Here is a 19,413-nt window from a genome sequence, read left to right on the forward strand (position 1 = left end):
TGTAAGATGTTAAATTATGTCCCTTTCACTCCACTCAACCCCAATCTGACCTTGAAGTTTTGCCTTGGGTGACTATGCATGAAAGTCCTAATCACGCTTCACATATTGACTTTGTCCCTGGTTCTCGTCCCAGTGGAAGCTTGTCGGAACATGGGCTTGGGAAACCATTACAGGCACTGAACTGAAGGATCTAAGAAAGGTGAGAAAAATCTGTCTACATTCTCGCACTCACAGGGCAGTCAGCTGGCTTCCCTGCCCTGAAAAGTGGGAAAGGACAGCTGAAGTTAAATTAGTGGCTGTACAATAGCCCTACAGGAAGCCCATGAAATGCTTGATTCATTAGGCCAACACAAACTTGAGCTGAATTACATCTTATTCCTGATTCAATGCCTTTTACTGTTGCTAAAATGCATGGAATAAATGCATAAGGTTGACATTGTAAGACAATAAAGGTAGAGGGTAGAGGCAAAGACAGTAATTCCCTAATTCCTCCCTGTTGGCCGGGCTCCCTTTGCCCAGACTTGCTGGTGTTAAATGATACCAGATACAGGAACCAGAGAGTGACTGGTGCCTATTTGCAAGGAGTGTCGCTAGTTCTCCATGTTGACCACAGAACGCTTACAGTGAGAACTCCACCTGATGTGGGGGATTTAAGTCATGAGCCCCTGTCATAGCTCCCAGTCATGTCCCCCGGCCTGTGGCTTTGGCAAACACAGGTAGAAGGAGCCCCTCCGGGTGCGTGATGTATCCTAGTGGCCGTATGTGGGGCAACGACCTAACTGATGGCTCTCTGACACAGCAGCTTTACAGAAGTACACGTACAATCCTGCACGCTTATTTCCAGGATTTAACTTATTGCTGCTGAGGTCTTAGCCCCCAAATGCAATTTAAAAGTTTTTCATGCCCAGATAAGAATTATGGAGCTGGGGTGACAGGGCAGCTGCCGCCAAGATGCTTGGGTTCTGGGAGTGCGTGCCCATCCGGAAATCCCAGAGCTGACTGGCTATGGGTTACGTTGCACTTCTTGAAAGAGGGTAGGATCCTTGGCTGGAGAGTCATAGCTCATCAGATGAGGGCATTTGGGAAGGGCCCCTTCCTGCCATGTTGGGCCCCATGCCCCTGACCTACTCTAAGCAGCACTTAATGTGTGTGCATTTTCAGGAGCACGTGTGGGAAGGAGCTGGGGAAAACCCAATGACTTGCTGTTTCTGCTCTGCTGTGTCCTGTCCTTTCCTCCATGGAGACACAGCATGGGGATGGATGCTTTCAGCGGGAGGTGGTGCAAGTACGTGCTGCCTTATTCTCCACCTCCCTTCTGACTAGTATCTTGGAAACTGCCTACAGTGATGTCAACTGTGTGTGTGTACAATATTTCAACTTGTGTTTTATCCTTACTTGCTGTATTAACTTTGTCTCCAAAGACACAGATTATCGCTTTCTTTGCTCTTCTGCCGTGTCCCTCCTTCCTCCAACTCACAGAGCCTCGGCAAAAATTCCTGGTCTTGTGAGAATTTCTTTCTTTGGGAAAGCTCCATCTATAAAAGCCTCTAGGACCCCTTCATGTAATCTCCCTGCCCCAACTCCCACCACCCACATGATAAATACAAGATCTTGATAATGGCCCATATGGGTCTCCATTGCCCACATCCTCAGAGTCTGAATTCACCGAATACAGTGTTCCCCACAGCAGACCACTGCCTGCTCAGGTCGAGCAGCAAACTATTTTCTATCCTCAAACAATCACTCTTGCTTCACAGAGCCCTGCCTTGACACATGGTCTTCTGGCTGCAAGGCTTGACCCATGTGTCCTTGCCCAACTGAGAAAAGTCCTCCTCAGGCTTCAGACTCAACTCAAGGTCTCCTCCTCTCTGAAATCTTTGCTAAGCCCCCAGAATGGAGCAGATCCAGGTACTGAAGAACCCAAAGGATGAAAAATTATAGGAAGGAAGATGCCATAGTAAAAAAATACAAAATAGACATATACTAATTACAGTTAAAATACCCTACTTCTGCAAAATTTATACAAGCATGATGACTCAGGTCCCCCTAGACCTTAGGAAGAAGGCTTCTGTGTAAGTGGGACCCTGACACTTAAGCATCATTAACTTCTCAGGAAACCCACCCTTGAGAGACTGAGCTACTTCCCTCATTGGTCTGGAATGTTCTCTGTAACTTTAGTTATAGCATTTATCAAAGTAAGTATCATTAACTCATTACTTCAAAACTCTCCCAGGATTAATATGTGAGCTATGAACATATGTTGTCAATTTCTAGAATTCTGATATCTAACAAGTGGCTTTTGACAGCTCAATACTGAGGATATATTAGTTGAAAGCAGAAAAATCCAGGCAATCTCGAGAAACGAACTGCTGGGTTTTGTTGAAGACCTCCCGAATGCCAAGATGAAAGATGAGCATTTGCTGTAGCTGTCAGGAGAGAGGCTTCGAGAAACGTCCTCAAATCTGGGTAGACCCAGCATCTTGACTTTGGAAGTTGGTATTCTGTCATTAACCTGGTCTGCTGCCTCTCTGTGTCTATTTCCAGAATCCCTGCAACCCACCAGCCAAGTTTCACAGTATGCAGGTTCAAGTCTGCAGTGACAGAATTTAATTGTCTCAACCCAAACAACTGTCATCCCCTCCTTCTCCCGAGCTGGCTGTGAGAGGCATGTGGGAGTAGGAACGTTTTGGAAAAACCTCCACCAGTATCCTTTCAATCTGAGCACATTCATCAACGAGGACGGTGCATTTCCACCCCTAGCCCTATACATTCCAACAGGAATACGTACACCCATTCACCAAAAGACTTGGACTAGAATGATCATGGTATTCTGGCGGTACTAACCCCAAAACGAAAAACCAATGGCCCCCGAACAGTTGATGGACAAACGGTGACATACAAGGGAATACTAGACAGCAAAGAGAATGAGCATCTAAGAAGCACAGACAGTAATATGGCTGAGTCTCATATATAGAACGCGGAGCTAGAGAAGCCAGACATCAAAGAACGTAGCCTGTATCATTCCATCTACATAAAATATAAAAATAGGTAAAACTCATCTCTGGTGTTAAAAGTCATAATAGTGGTTGAGTCTTGGGGTGTGGATATTAATTAGAAGTGAACATAAAGGGAATTCCTGAGGTGCTGATAAATAGTGTGTTTCCAGGGCTGGGAGCTCGTTGCAAGGTGGTGGTCAGCATTGGCATGTGCACGAGCGACACACCAATGCACACTTCTCTGTATGTGTATTACAACTGAATGCAAAATTTCAATGTTTTCATTTAAGCAAGCCTTCCCTTCTCTACAAAGGAGAAGTTAAGAAATGACAGTTGGGTCCTCTATTCAGGACCTGGGGAAATTTTCATTCCACCAAGGACCACTAAGCCAAAGAATAAAATCATGGGTCTCTTAAGTAGGGAGCAAATTAATTTTTTTAAAAGAAAACCCATGTTATGGATAGAGCATTATACTTATATTCACAAGATCTGGGCTTGATTCCTATTTCCAGTGATCACTATCTATATGACAATATCTAATTCTGCTCACATCACAGGTAAGTCCTGGCTTTAGAGAGATTATCGATGACCTCTTCACAGTCTTAGAGAAATACTCTAAACACCAAATCAAATCAAACAGTGCAGACAAAGCTGCTTCTGGACCCACCCAGTGCTGTAGATCTAGAAAATATCAGCTTTTAGAATTAAAAAAATAAAATAAAATAATGCAGGGGAAAAAATAATTTTTTAATTTTTAATTTTTTTTCAGTGTTCCAAAATTCATTGCTTATGCAACTCACCCAGTGCTCCATGCAAAATGTACCCTCCATAATACTCAGCACCAGGCTCTGCCAGCACCCCACCCCCACCCACTCTTGTTTCTCAGAGTCCACGGTCTCTCCTGGTTCATCTCTCCCTCTGATTTTCCTCAACTCCCTTCTCTCCATCTCTCAAAGTTCTCCATGTTATTCCTTATGCTCCACAAGTAAGTGAAACCATACGACAATTGATGAACAAAATAGACCAAAGACCCATGTAATGGTTTTAAGCCAAGGAATCCTGATTCAGTCCTAGAGCACCGTATGTTTTATTAAACACACAAATTATCGTCAAGTGATTCCTAACAGCAAGTGGTTCAAAATCAAATCAAATTCTATGAATCGTGAGCAAAAGTAAACATTTAAAGTTTCTATTCTAGGAATTAATGAGAAGCTAAGCTGGGGCGATCATCCTAAATGCATTTTCCAGACAACTAAAGCATTAAGCAGTTGGTGTGAAAACATCCAACCTTCACTATTTTTTATAGAAATGCTTTGGAAGTAAGTATTTTGAGAAAGGGAATGCACAATCAGGAAGGTGCCCACAGCCCTGACATACATCTTGATGGACTACCGTAAAGCAGAAACTGATGCGCCCACCGCAAACATCCCAGAAGATTACTCTTGCTACCTTCCCAGGCCCACCTCTCTCCCTGAAATGTAGTGGCTAACACGACTATCACAGCAGCCACTTCTTCCCTTTAAAGTTGTAAACTCTAGTCAGGCCTTTCCCATTTATTATGTTGTGGACATCTTTTCAGGCTAATAAATCATCACGCTATTTAATGACTATTTTTAAAAGAGGCACCTGAATATATTTTTTTTAACTGTTCAGATTTTAAATGCAATGTGTCATCCATATTTATGTGATTATTTCCCTGTGCGTGGACCTGTGATGGCCCCAGGTGCCAGTCATTTAGATAAGCAAGGCCATTTGCCCCCAGTGAAATGGTCTTAGACCTCTGAATTACTCCAGCTTTGCTCCTCTGTGTCCTTCGTTTGTAGGAGTTAGTGTTTTTACAAACCTACTTCACTTCACCTCTCCCTCTATCAAAATAGTGCCCCCACAGCTGATTTTCCTTAGTTAATATCCTGGACAAAAGAATGAATACACAAAACCTAAGTCTTCTTTGCAGCCTATAGGGAAAAATTACCAGAGTTTAAGAATACACATTCCTAAAACCCCAAAATTTTACATTCTGGGGATCATAAGATGAGGGCTCTGAGTCTCCAAATGCCCCAGGTAATTCTGTTGGTGCTGGACCCACAGATCAGCGTTTGGTAGCCACTGCTCTCTTTAGAATTAACGAGCCTGTCTCCCAGGCACAAGCTGGAAATCCAGCCTAAGTTGGCATTCCTTCAACACACATGTGCAATGCATAGGTAGACACAGCACGCGCACCCCGGCACGGGTACAAGCATGCATGCACTGAGAGAAAGAACTCTGCAACAATCTAGGAACAATCAAAGAATGAATGAGGTTGATTCTACTTCTAGATTTTACACATGTTGGAATTTACTTTAGCTGAAAAATGCTGTATTTTCCTAAAATCCAATGGATGACTTTTAAAACTCATGTTTCCTTAGTTCACTAACTTTTTCTTCTGTCTTAAAAGATCTCTAGAGAGTAGGAGGAACTCGAGAAAGGGAGGGGAAGGGATAAAGGAAAAGGAAGGTTAGAAAACAATGCTGGAGGGGTACCTGGGTGGCTCAGTGGGTTAAAGTCTCTGCCTTCAGCTTGGGTCATTATCCCAGGGTCCTGGGATCCAGCTCTGCATCAGGCTCTCTGCTCAGCAGGGAGCCTGCCTCCACACCCCCTCTCTGCGTGCCTCTCTGCCTACTTGTGATCTCTGTCAAATAAATAGAATCTTTAAGAAAGAAAGAAAGAAAACAGAAAAAAGAAAACAATGCTGGAAATCTCAACAGTACCACATGCTACAAGTGAAAATAAGTTCTCAGCCCTTGTAAGTAGCTGTCAATAAAGGGACAGTGACATAAGTAAGTCACTTATTTAATAATCAAACAACTACCTATGGGAAATGTATAATCGCAAGCACTGTGCAGGGTGCTGAGCAGAAGATGAACAAGGCAGACACAGTCCTTGCCTCCAAGCAGCTGAAAATCCGATGGGAGTAAGTCACACTTGAACACAGGAAGCAACAGTCACAGTGTGCTTTGCTCTTCTCCTAAGTTCCCTGGACTGAAAGTTTGGTTCTCAGTGCACGAATGTCCAATGGGTAATGATCAATGAGCATGTCTTTAGAGGACTATGAGGTAAGGAACCGTAAACCATGTCAAAGTGAAAACAGACTGCATGAACTAGAACAGGTTAGCCTGGAAAAAAAAAAAATGAGCCAAGGAGAGGTTGGACAGCTGTTTTCAAATATTTGAAGGAAAAACCTGTAAAAGCAGGAATGGGTGCACTTAGTTCCTCCACAATAGGCAGAACCAAGATGGGTAAGATGAAAACAGCAAAGAGACTGAACAGAGCCCACCCCCACCCCACTCCCAAATTACTTTCTAACAACTTTAGCAGGTCAGTAATGAAATGGCTGCTTTGAAGTATTATAAAGTCCTAATTAATGAAGTGTTAAATGGAAGCTGGGCGGGCCCTCTGTCAGAGGAAAGTTCTTGCACTTAAGTGGAAAATGAAGCTCAAAGTTTCCATCTATATCTAAGGCTCTGTGATGCCACAAAATTAAGAGAACAACTATTGTCACTTATAATAAAGGTTTGTCCCAAATGTTTTGAATTTAACCAAGAACGATCTTTCTACTCTGCTTAATCTGTATCAAACCTTTTGAGGAAGAACACAGATACGAGTTTTCTAGAACACGGTGGATATACTTACAGAAGTTGTAAACTCACAGACTACAGGCTGAATTCTGGCTTGCAGATAGATTTTGTTTAGCTCACACAGGGTTTTACAGCTGGGATTTGAATTTCCCTTAGGCAGTATGTTGTGTTTAATACAAAACCCACTCTTCCTATTAGACTCCATCTGTGCTCCCTCCACACACACACTTTACCCTCCTCCTTTGCTGGTGACAGCACCTGACTCTGTTAACTTGATTTAGTCCGAGATGACTGGGAACAGAAAGATCAAAAATGTATGAGTCAACTATATCCTCACTTTGGTAGAAGAAGCGGTTGTCTCTTGGAGATTCTAGTATGTCAGCTGACTTCTCAAAGGACTGAAAACAAGATTGGCACATTCCAGGATGTGCTTGGGAAGTCCTGCTTTAGAAGAAGATCCCAGGTGACCCACGGCAAATTTACGAGTGGAGGAGAGACCAGAAGGAAAAGACTGCCATTGGGTCCCAGAGGTAACAAGAAATTCAGTAGAAATGTATGTCACGAATGTATCTCAACTTCATTTTAAAACTTCATTAGCCTTAAGCCCTAACATGCAGAAGTTAGGGCTACCAACTAACTGAACAGTTTGCCTGGCTTCTGCCTATTTTGTTAGTATCTCATTTGGGTTAGCATTTCCCAGGATCTTTAATTTTTATTTTTCTCCTGGTGGAATTCACATGACATAAAATTAATCACTTTGAAGCATATGCTTGAGTGGCATTTACTACATTCATAATGTTGCACACCACTACCTCCATTTAATTCCAAAACATTTTCATCACTCCGAAGGGAAATCCCATACCCATCAAGTAGTTATCCTATCTCCCTCTGCACAGGCACTCGCAACCACTAACCTGCTGTCTCTTTGGACCCACCTCTTCTGGCTATGTCCTAGAAAAGGAACGACACAGCATTTGACCTCTAGTGTCTGGCTTCTTCACTGAACATAATGTTTTCAGTGTCCATCCATATGGTGGCAGGTATCAAAACTTTGTTCCTAACAGCTGACTGATATCTCATGGTATGTATATACCACATTTTTCTTACTTGGATCGTCAGCTGAGGAACATTTGTGTTGTTCCTATCTTTTGGCAACTGTGAGGAGGGCTGGCATATGCATTTGTGCATAGGTTGTTTGGAACTTGTTTTCAGTTTGGAAGATACACACCTAGGGAGTGGAATTGGTAGGCTGTGGGGTAATTCTATGTTTAGTTTTTTGAGACAGTTCTGAGGTACGGTTTTCCACAGTGTTATAACCTATTTTACTTTATCTCCAGTCATGCACACGGACTGAACACTTCTCCATAGCCTCACCAGCATTTGCTGTTTCCTGGTATTTTATTTTTAGATATTGCAGTGAGAGTGAAGTAGAATTTCAATGTGGTTTTGATCCATATTTATCTAATGACTAATGATGTTATGCATCTTTTCATGTGCTTGTTACCTATTTCTATTTATTTTTGGAGAAATGTCTATTTAAGTTCTTTGCCTGCATTTTTAAATTATTTTGCCTTTTCATTGTTGTGTGATATCTTTACATATTCTAGATGCTAGGTGGTTATCAGACATAATTTTCAAGTATCTTCTTCCATTCTGTAATTCATTGTACTTTCTTGACAGTGTCCTTTGATGCACTAAAGTTCTTAATTTTAATGAAGTTCAATATCTATTTTTTGTTGTTGTTGCTTGTGCTTTGATGTCATATCTATTAATCCATTGCCAAATCAAAGGTCTTAAAGATTTACTCCAGGTTTCTTTCTAAGATCTTTATAGTTTTTCATCCTTATTTATGTTTTGTTAAAAAAAAAAGTTTTAATTTTTTTATATGGTGTGAGGTAAGGATCTGATTTATTTCATTTGTGCATACATGCCCAGTTGTCCCAGCATTATTCACCAGCATCATGATCATTCAAGGGAGGAAAAGATAATCTTTTTAAAAAGATTTTTTAAATCTTTTTTTAAAAAAAGAATTATCTTCCTCCCTTGAATGATCATGATATCCCTGTCAAAAATCACTAAACCATAATTGTATGGATTTATCTCTGACTCTGAACTCTATACCATTGATCTATATGTCTATTTTATATTAGTACCATAACATATTATGGTAACTTATAGTATGTGTTGAAATAAGCAACTATGATTATAACTGTTTTCTTCATGGCCTTGGAGGAGGCAACAGTTTCTTAGATATGACACCAAGAACAAAACAACCAACACCACAATCAAAATTAGATACACTGGAGAACATCAAAATTAAAAACTTTAATGCTTCAAAGGACACTGTCAAGAAAAGGGAAAGAAAGAACAAAGAATGAGAGAAAAAGTCTGTAAATCATGTATCTTGTTCTTGTATCTAGAACATAAAAAAATATTATAACTTAATAATAAAAAGACACACAATCCAATTTTAAAATTGGCAAAGTATCTAAATAGGCATTTCTCCAAAGAAGATATAAAAATGGCCAGTGAGCACCAGAAAAAGATGCTCAACATGAGCCATCAGGGAAATGCACATTAAAACCACAGGATATATGGTTTCAAATACAATAAGGCTGCTATAGTAAAAATGAAAGATCATAAAAAATGTTAGCAAGGACATGAAGAAAATGGAATCGTCATACACTGTTAGTGAGAATATAAAATGCTGGAGCTGCTGTGGGAAATAGCATGGTAATTCTTCAAATGGTTAAACATTGAATGAGTATGTGATCTAGCAATCTAACTCCTAGGTATATACCCAAGAGAAGTGAAAATACCCAAGAAGCTGTCATGAATGTTCATAGTGGCATTATTCATAAGAGCCAAAAGGTAGAGACAACCCAAATATTCATCAACTGATGAACAGATAATTACAAAGGTAGTATATCCACATAATGAACTATTTGGAAATTTAAAAAAATGAAACATTGATGCATGTTAAAACATGTATGAACCTTGAAAACATATGCTAAATGAAAAAGCCAATCGCAAAGGACCATGTTCTGTATGATTTCCATTTATACGAAATGTCTAGAATTTGCAAATCTAGACAATAGAAAGATTATTGGCTGCCTAAGCCTGGGGGTATAGATAGGGAATTTGAGAAGTGATGGTTAATGGGAGCAAGTTCTCTTTATGGATTAATAAAAAAAAGTTCTAAAATTGTGGTGATGGAAATCCAAATCTATGAATATACTAAAAGCCACTGAACTATAAGCTTTGAATGGGTGAATTATATGGAATGCGTATTTTGACTCAAAGTATTTACATATAAGTAGAAGTAGTTCCCAGCAAATTTTTTTATAAAATACAACAAACATTCTAAAACTTATATGAAGTGGAAAAACAGTTATAACAGCTAAGAAAAATTAAAGAAGTTAAAAATGGTAGGAATCAACCTACTTGATGTTAAAATTTAATTTATAAGCATAGTAGGCATTACAGTGAGGTACTGGCAGAAGAACAGACATACAAATCAATGAAGCACAAGAGAGAACCCAGAAATAGACCAACACAAATACATCTAGTGGTTTTTGACAAAGATGCAAAAGTAATTCAATGGAATACACATGGTCTTCTCAACAAATTATCCTGGGAAAACTGGACATCCAGAGGCAAAAAGAAAGATTTTCATACTCCATCCAAATATCAATTCAAAATAGTATGTAAAATTCTAAAACTTTTAGAATACACAGGAGAACGTCAAGGATGTAGGATTAGGTGAAGACTTATTAGACAAGACACCAAAAGGACAATTCACGAATGAAAAAAAAAAAAATTAAAATTGGAATTCATCACAACTAAAAACTTTAGCACAGTCAAAGGCTATGTTAAGTGGATGAAAATGCAAGCTACAGCTAGGTAGAACATATTTTCCAATTATGTATCAAACAAAAGGCTTATACCTAGAAAAGAAAGAGAACTCTCAAAACTCAACAATAAAAAACAATTCAGTTTTTAAAAGTGGGCAAAAGAACAGACACTTTACCAAAGAGGAAATATGGATGGCAAACACTCATATGAAAAGATGGTTAATATCATTAGCTATTAAGGAAATGCAAATTAAAACACAACTAGATACAACTACATATCTATGAGAATAGTTGAAATTAAAAAATAGTTGTAATACCAAATGGGAGGACATGAGAAACCATGTCTTAAGCACTACTGGTGGGAACCTAAAATGGTATAGAGACTCTAGAAAATAATTCGGCAGTTTATGACAAAATGAAACATGTACTGACCATATGACCCAGCAATCATAATCTTGAGCATTTATACTACTGAAATGAAAGCTTACATCCACACAAAATCCTGTATATAGAGTAACTTAGTAGTTTTATTCATAACAGCCTTATACTGAGAAAAATCTCAAATGCAGTTTAATGAGTAAATGGTAGAACAAACTCTGATACATCCATGTAAGAATGTTTAATAATAAAAAGGAATCAACCACAATGTGTTCAACAACATAAATGAACTTTAAAGACACTTACACTTAGTGAAAAAGGTCAGTCTTCAAAGACTGCATGCTGTATGATTCTGTTTATGTAACACTCGCAAAAACGACAAAGCTGCAGAGATGGATATCAGATTCGTGCTTGCTAGGACATAGGGACGGACTGGGGGCGGGGGAGAGGAAGGGACAGGTGCGTGTAACAAAGAGGTAAAACAAGGAATTTCCTTCATCGGCATGGAAGAGTTCTGTGTCTTGACGGTACTGGTAGTTACATGAACATACACATGGGATAAAACTGCATGGAACTATGCACCAACGAATGAAAGTTTTAAAATGGGGAAAACTGAATAAAGTCTAGAGTCTAATTAACAATAACGTATCAATATCAATTTCCTGATTTTAATATTGTGCTACATCTTTATAAGAGATTGTCAGTGGGGAAAGTTAGATAAAAGAGACATAGGATTCTACTATTTTTTTTGCAATTTCCAGTCAGTCTATAAGTATTTTTAAAATGAAAATTTAGAAAAGAGAAGTTACAATTCAAAATTTACAAATATTTTATTTATATACAATTAGAGTGAATAAAAAATTTTGTAATGAAGCTCATATTGAGAAAAAATACATCATGGAGACATATATTTTCTTTGCTGCCCACTTTTACATACCAACCTACTATCTGATTCCATTTCTTTTATTTTATTTCTAAGAACAAAGATTTTAGAAGTGTTTGAGACTTGGGAAACCTAATATATAAATCAACCAAAATGACTAAAGATCGTATTAAACTTTTTGTATATGATTTACCTGCACTTTGTTCAAAACCTATTGGAAAGCTTCAATTAAAGAATTAGTGAATGAAGCACCAAAAAAACCATTATTTTTGTTTTTATTTAATTGTACTTTTGAAAACAACACTTCAAACTGACAAGAGTTGAAATTTATCTCTGTGTAATCTTCAAAGAAGCAAAACAAATTAAGCAATAAGAATTCTACTGGAGTGTAAGATTTAATTTGAAATTTTGTAATATACTTCGGAATAACTTGACTTGTGGCAAATCTCTGATGGAGCTCCTATTTTAATTGTGTAAGTTTATATTCTATGTTAGAATGAAATAAAGAAAGCCTACATTTTTTAACATCAGGTTCTGGCAAAATAATTGGAAAAAGCATAAATACAGATAATTGAGTTGGCTATATGTTAAATAAAATTAATTATTAAACAAAGATGCACCGAACAGTAGAATAAGACAGTACCTATGAAAATGTTTGGGTTGAAATACATGTGCATTTCAACACACAAAAATTACAACTGGAAATGTTTATATTTAGCAAACTTTTAATTTTCTTATAGAAAAAATATTATTTTCAATTAAAAATATGGCCTACAGAATAGAGGCAATGAAAATATCAAAAATTTCCAAGTTATTAACTATAAGATGCTACTTTGTAGACGATTCCAGGCTACTTAAAAATAATAATATGCTCAGTTTGAAAGATACATTCTTTGGGAAAACATTAAGGATATAGTATTAGAAACATGTGACTAAGAAGCTGGTTATAAGTATATGCTAAAATACCATGAATAATTATTTTGCAGGTTATTTTATTTTTTTTTTAATTTTTTTTTTTTAAGATTTATTTATTTGACAGAGAGAAATCACAAGTAGACAGAGAGGCAGCCAGAGAGAGAGAGAGAGGGAAGCAAGCTCCCTGCTGAGCAGAGAGCTCGATGCGGGACCCGATCCCAGGACCCTGAGATCATGACCTGAGCCGAAGGCAGCGGCTTAATCCACTGAGCCACCCAGGCGCCCCTGCAGGTTATTTTAGTACTCTCATAATCAACACACATTTTTCAAAAACTGAAATTTGTAATAACTGATATGTGTTATTTTTAGTTTTAGAATAAAGTTTGTGTTTGGAAGCTGGTTTTTTTTTTAAGATTTTATTTATTTATTTGTCAGGGATAGAGGGAGAGAGAGCGAGCGAGCACAGGCAGACAGAATGGCAGGCAGAGGCAGAGGGAGAAGCAGGCTCCCTGCCGAGCAAGGAGCCCGATGTGGGACTCGATCCCAGGACACTGGGATCATGACCTGAGCCGAAGGCAGCTGCTTAACCAACTGAGCCACCCAGGTGTCCCTGGAAGCTGTTTTTAATAGAAATGTTAATATCTACTTAGCCAAGCCATATAAATAGTTCAGAAATATATAATTTTTCTTACTTTTTGATCATTGGAATCTCAAATGTACCTCAACTTTGGACAATAAATTTTATGGTCACCCTCATAAAAGTATTCTTTTCCAGAGAACTTAACAACAATTCAGGAGCTTAGAACTGTCACATACCTAACTTCAGGAACATTCTCTTGAGGCCTACCTAACACCCGGAGAAAAACAAGGCAGGGTCAGTTCTGCAAAGAGTAGGTTGTAGTCTTTGCTCGGACATGACTCTCAAAGTCAATTTTGGTGACCACAGAAATGAAAGGAAGGAAAGGAAAGGAAAATCAAGTCAAACATTTGGAGTTAAATGACTTGGATTCTTTCCTAATGGGAATGGTTTCTAGCCTGTGACCACAGGTGAATCACTGAGTTTCTCTGAGCTTCAGTTTCTCCATATACGAAACGGGGATGGTACCAACAGCTGATGAGGCAGGAGTGCCAGCAAAGGGTACATGTGAAAGTGCCTGGGAAACCAGGAAGTCCAGGCAACCTCTGACTTAAGGCAGTCGGCAGAAGCAGGGAATAGACCTCCAAGAATCAAACAGGGAAGAGGTAAGAGCTCTTGGAACAGCCTATGGCTGCCCGGAGCAGGTTAGACAAAAAATGGAGGGAGTGGGCAGAGAGAATGTCTAGGATTTAGTCAGTCCTTCTAACTAGACCTTTGTTTTGGTAGTCTGACCTTTACAGCAGTGCTAGTCGTCTTGTGCTAAGCCAAGAGCCTTCCATATCCATTCATGCCTGTTTTCCTTGTCCACCTATTCATCTACCACAGCTCAGCTGCCCCTCATCCCTAGTCTATAAACTACAGAACTCTATGACATGTTACAAAAATGCTCATGTGACAATGTGCTCTTCCTCCCTACTCCTGGGCATCTGTCCACCCTAAAGTGGCCGATATGGGCAGAACCCAGCAGGATGGACCCTCCACCATAATGCAGATCAGATGCTGACTGGCTTGGCCATATTCTGGTGAAAGATCCCTTCTACAAGGGTGTCTTGTGTCCCATACTGCTGCAGTCTTTTCTGTGGGATTCATAACTTGAGCTTTGTTAGTTCCTAAGGAGTAAATCACAGAGGCATGATGTTAAACCTTCCCAAGTTAAATAGAACCATGTTCCAGGTTGATGTGCGTTGGTTTCAAAGTGTTGGGATTTACGGTTGGTTACATTTGCTGGGAGCCTTCTACTCTTACTTTTCAACCCTACCTAACCTGCTATCACTACCCACAGCCCCAGCAGCCTGCTTCTCTGAGGTCTCAAACCAGCTGCCCTTCCTTAAGCCCTGCCCATCTTTTGTGATTTTCTCAGAAGTTGGGGCCCTTCTGACATTGGCATTCAACCTTCTCCCAAAGCTCTTTTTAGAACATACTTCCACAAAAACCTGTTAAAGATTCATACAAAGGAAAACAAGCAGGGGAACAAATAAAAAATCAGCACCTACAGCGGCTTGAACATTGCCCAAGTCAGAATAAAATGGTGGAGAAGCTCCCCGCCTTTATTTACAAATCCAGAGTTGCAAAGAATTCAGCAGAACACCTGAAACCATGCATCTTGAAGTCCAACCAACTCAGTTCAAATTTGTCCTAATTTCTACTGATTTGCAAGACATTGCACAAGTCCCTTTTCTCCCCTGGGCTTCAACTTCGTACCTGTCAAATGAGAATGAGAACTATGGCGACTTTATCACAATGACATGAGGATGGACTGAAAGTACATGCAAGGAACAAAACATGGAGGCTGTAGAGAGTAAGTCCTCAAAGCAAGTACTCAATAATTAATATTATAAAGTATTTAATCCACTCGATGAAGTATTATAAATCTTACAATTCACTGAGGCCCCTGAGAAGGTAAATGACTTGCTTAAGACCACGCATTACAATTTCGAGTTAATAGCAGATCGTAAACTGCCACCAGGCATTCTTTTCAGTTAGCATCTACTGAGTCTCCTTTGTGCTAGGCACCACGCTAAGAGCTAGGGATGCAAAGATGAATGAGACAAGGTTAGCAGCTTCAGTGAGCTAAGACATTATTTAAGGGACAAGAGTCCTAAGTACAAATAATCAAAATTTAATAAAAGTAAAAGAAATAGATAGAAGAGAAGTAACTAGAGTGATTCTTTCTCAGATAAAGTGAGTCTTAAGGTAAAGTTGGTAAGAGACTTACTTTGGAAGTTTACACAGGCAGAGTGTAAAAAAAAAAAAATGGCATTCTAGGAAGAACAAAGCACATGCAAATATATGCAAAGTGCAAGGAGGTCTGCAACTGCATGGTCCAGATGACAAAGCTTTCTTAGCTTAATTAATTAACTAAACCCCTCGAAGCAGAAAGTACAAGATGGAATTGGAGGCAGCGACCCGCTGAGGTGCCCCGGAGCTCACCCTCCTCCCCTCAACCGCGGGAAGTGAAACCAAATCAGAACTTGTAGAAAAAACGTCGAGAATCCAATTATCATGAGGAACAGATATTACCTGGGAAGTAAGAAGGATGTTGATCTAGGCTCTCTCTAACAGTAATCTATCCTACACATCAGTCCGGAAAGAGACACTGCAATTACAAGTCAAAACCAGCTCAAAGCAGCACTGAAGATTCACTTGCAAAAAAGAGCTGAATGTTGGGAGTTGGGGAGTTTGGGTGACATGATCCCTCCCTCCTGCCTCGCTTTTCTGTGGCTTTCTGCTTCCTATCTTCGAGGTCTGAGGTCTCAGTGTCACCAGCTCTGACAGTTTTTCTCTCTCTAATCAAATTGCACAAAGACTACCTCAATACACATATATTGATTCTACCATATCGCCATGCATTTCTCCTTCCATAAAACTTTTTTTCCTTCCATAAAACTTATCCAACTCTGGATAACTCTGGGGGCGCCTGGGTGGCTCAGTGGATTAAGCTTCTGCCTCTGGCTCAGGTCGTGATCTCAGGGTCCTGGGATCAAGCCCCGCATTGGTCTCTCTGCTCAGCAGGGAGCCTGCTTCCCCCTCTCTCTCTCTGCCTGCTGCTCTGCTTGCTTGTGATCTCTCTCTCTCTGGGTCAAATAAATAAATAAAATCTTAAAAAAAAAAAAACTTATCCAACTCTGTAATTATATTTTTATGGGTTCAGTTGTTTATTTTGATGTCTCCTACTAGCTTGTGACTTTTGTGAAAGCAGTGACATTATTAGTCTCAGGAGCATTGCTTCCCTAACATCCGGCCCAGTGCCCAGCATACAGAGTATTCAAGATGTATTTGTCGAATGAAGGGACAGTGTTTTGTAGGAAGGACAGAGCAGGAAAGAAGATCTCCATCTCCACAACCTGGTACCAGAGGTGACTCTTAGAGTCATGCATAACTGGGCTTGACTCCTACTTCTTTCAAATATGACCTCTTTGCCCTAGGGCAAAGTGCTTATCTTTCGGGTGCCTACCTCAAACTCCTCATCTTTTTTTTCTTTTTTTAACTTATTTACTTGACAGAAAGAGAGATCACAAGTATGCAGAGAGGCAGGCAGAGAGAGAGGGGGAAGCAGGCTCCCTGATGGGCAGAGAGCCTGCCCAATGTGGGCCTCGATCCCAGGACCCTGGATCATGACCTGAGCTGAAGGCAGAGGCTTAAACCATTGAGCCACCCAGGCGCCCCAAACTCCTCATTTATAAAACAAGGGCAATAATGCTTGTAGAAGGTTTGTAGGTAGACAAGAGACTATTTAAATCATTTACAATCATCAGGTCTGTACTCAACCACTTCCTTTTAAATCTTCGCCTGTCCAAACCTCAATCTTTTTTTTCTTTTCTTTATTCTTTATAACATCTTAACTTTGTTTTATTTGTTTCAGTGTTCCGAGATTCATAATCTTAAGTATCACCTTATGTTTTCTAACACGACCTATTTTAGGGGAAGAGAAGGGGTGAGACAAGAATCCCTAAAAGGACAACTGGAGCACAGGGACACAACATGAGAGAGTAATTTCACTTAGGACCAACCCTGGGAATAATCATACGATCCACGTATCTGAAACTTTTCAGGTTCCTCCTAGGGAAAAAGTTGGTGAGGGGGGACAGTTTTCACAGAACCCTGGGCGGTTATTGACACCTGGCCATATTGAAACTGATCAAAGAAACCAAACATACGACCCTCCAGTGTCCTTCTTACAACTCAGCTTCCTGCCTTGTTAAACACTACCATTAGTCTTGGACGCTCACTCTGGTTTACCCCAACTTCATCTACTGATTGTAAGAGGACACTCCTTGGTAACTGAGCAGGTGGTACTTGATGCCGAGGATGCATGAAAGGAAATAGTATTTATCCCTGCAGTCACATCCCCATTAATCATCTGGACAAGACACGGAGATCAGATGCATTTTTCTCTGTTAACAAGCAAAAACAAGGAGGTCCGTGGGGCTATCTGTAACCAGAATGAGGTGAGTGAAGCCGTAAGCAACTCACGGTGGGTTGTTTTAACGTTCATATGGTGCCCTCACCACACACCTACACACACCCTTGCTGAAAAGTTTTCATTCACTTGTAACACTGCCCACATTGTTCTCGCTTGACCGAGTCTGACAATGACCACTGCTTTTGGAAAGGTTTTCTTCTCTGCTAGCGCCTTCTGTGGTCACCTGTAATGGAGGATGACAAACCACCCTTCCCTCTTCTTCTCCCCTGACCCCAAGCTCTCCTGGTTCCACCCAAAATAAAGTGTTTCCATCATGAGAAATTTTTTTTTTTAAATTAAACAAACAAAAAAACAAAACCAATTTTTTTTTAAAAAAGGCACCGTGACCACAGAACTGTGACTAATATTGGAATTTAGCAAGAAGTCAGCTCTGGTTTCATGAGGCTACACTAAGACTTTGGGAACATTCTGCTACTAAAGCTTATGATGAATGACTGCAGGAAGAAAGGATTGCTATTTCTTGGGCCCTTTTCTCTTTCAGTGTCAGTTTCATGCCACTGGTAACGGGGAGTGGCGGGGAGGCATGCGGCAAATTGTCCCCTTGACTGACAACGATAAGCTACTATCATATCAGTTCTGGCATCAGAAAGCTTCTGGGTTGTGGCTCAGTTTGATTCAAAAAGGGGAGGAAGGGGGCAATCAGGAGAAAATTATAAATCATTCCACTTTGTCTGTGTTTAGAATGACTCCATCAACTCCCGAAAGGTTAAGCAGTATACACCTAGTAATAAAAAGAAATTTAATCCTCTGTGTTTGAGCCAATTCACTTTCGGTAATTTTTTCCATATAATTTCAAGCTTTCAGATAAGCTGTAAGGAAGATACAAAGAATTTATGTATCTCTCTTCCAGATTCAACAAAAATCACATTTTCTTCCATTTGCAGTATCATTTGCTAGCTTGTGTTATGTATGTGTGCCTGTGTGTTTGTGTGTGTGTGTGTGTTTGATTTCTTAAACCATATAAAAGAAACTTGTATAAATCATGCCCATAACCTTAAATATTTTGGCATGTATTTCTTTCTTTTTTAATAGAGAGCAGAGAAAGAGTGTGCATGCATGCAGGGGCAGAGGGGCAGAGGGAGAGGGAGAGGGAAAATCCTACGCAAAATCCTTGCCCAACACAGAACCCATTGCAGGGTTCAATCTCACAACCCTGAGATCACGACCTGACCCGAAATCAAGATTCAGACACGCAACCCACTGCACCACACAGGTGCCCTGACTTTGGCATGCATTTCTTAAGAATAAGAACATTTGCTTACTTGACCACAGTTCAATCATCAGAATCAGTGTAGTTTAAGAGTGTTATATTACTATTATCTAATCCACAGGTCATATTCAAATTTTACAGTTGCTTCAATTTTTCCCCCATGCAAAATCCAATCTCCTCATTCACTCCACTTAGTTGTCCTGTTTCTTTACTGTCTTTTCATCTGAAAAAGTCCTTCCGTTTTTCTCTGTATTTTGTGACCTTAGCACTTCTAAAAGCACAGGCTAATTATTTTATAGAGTCTTCCTACATTCCTGTATATCTGTTTTCTGTATATGTTATGAAAAACATGCATTATATAATTTTGCCAGAAGAGTTCAGAAGTATCGCTGGAAAAGAGGAGGGAAAGGCTCTGGAGCCCACAGAAAACCAGTGAGCTAGTT

Source organism: Mustela nivalis (genome assembly GCF_964662115.1).
Source record: "Mustela nivalis genome assembly, chromosome: 13".
Taxonomy (NCBI): Eukaryota; Metazoa; Chordata; class Mammalia; order Carnivora; family Mustelidae; genus Mustela; species Mustela nivalis.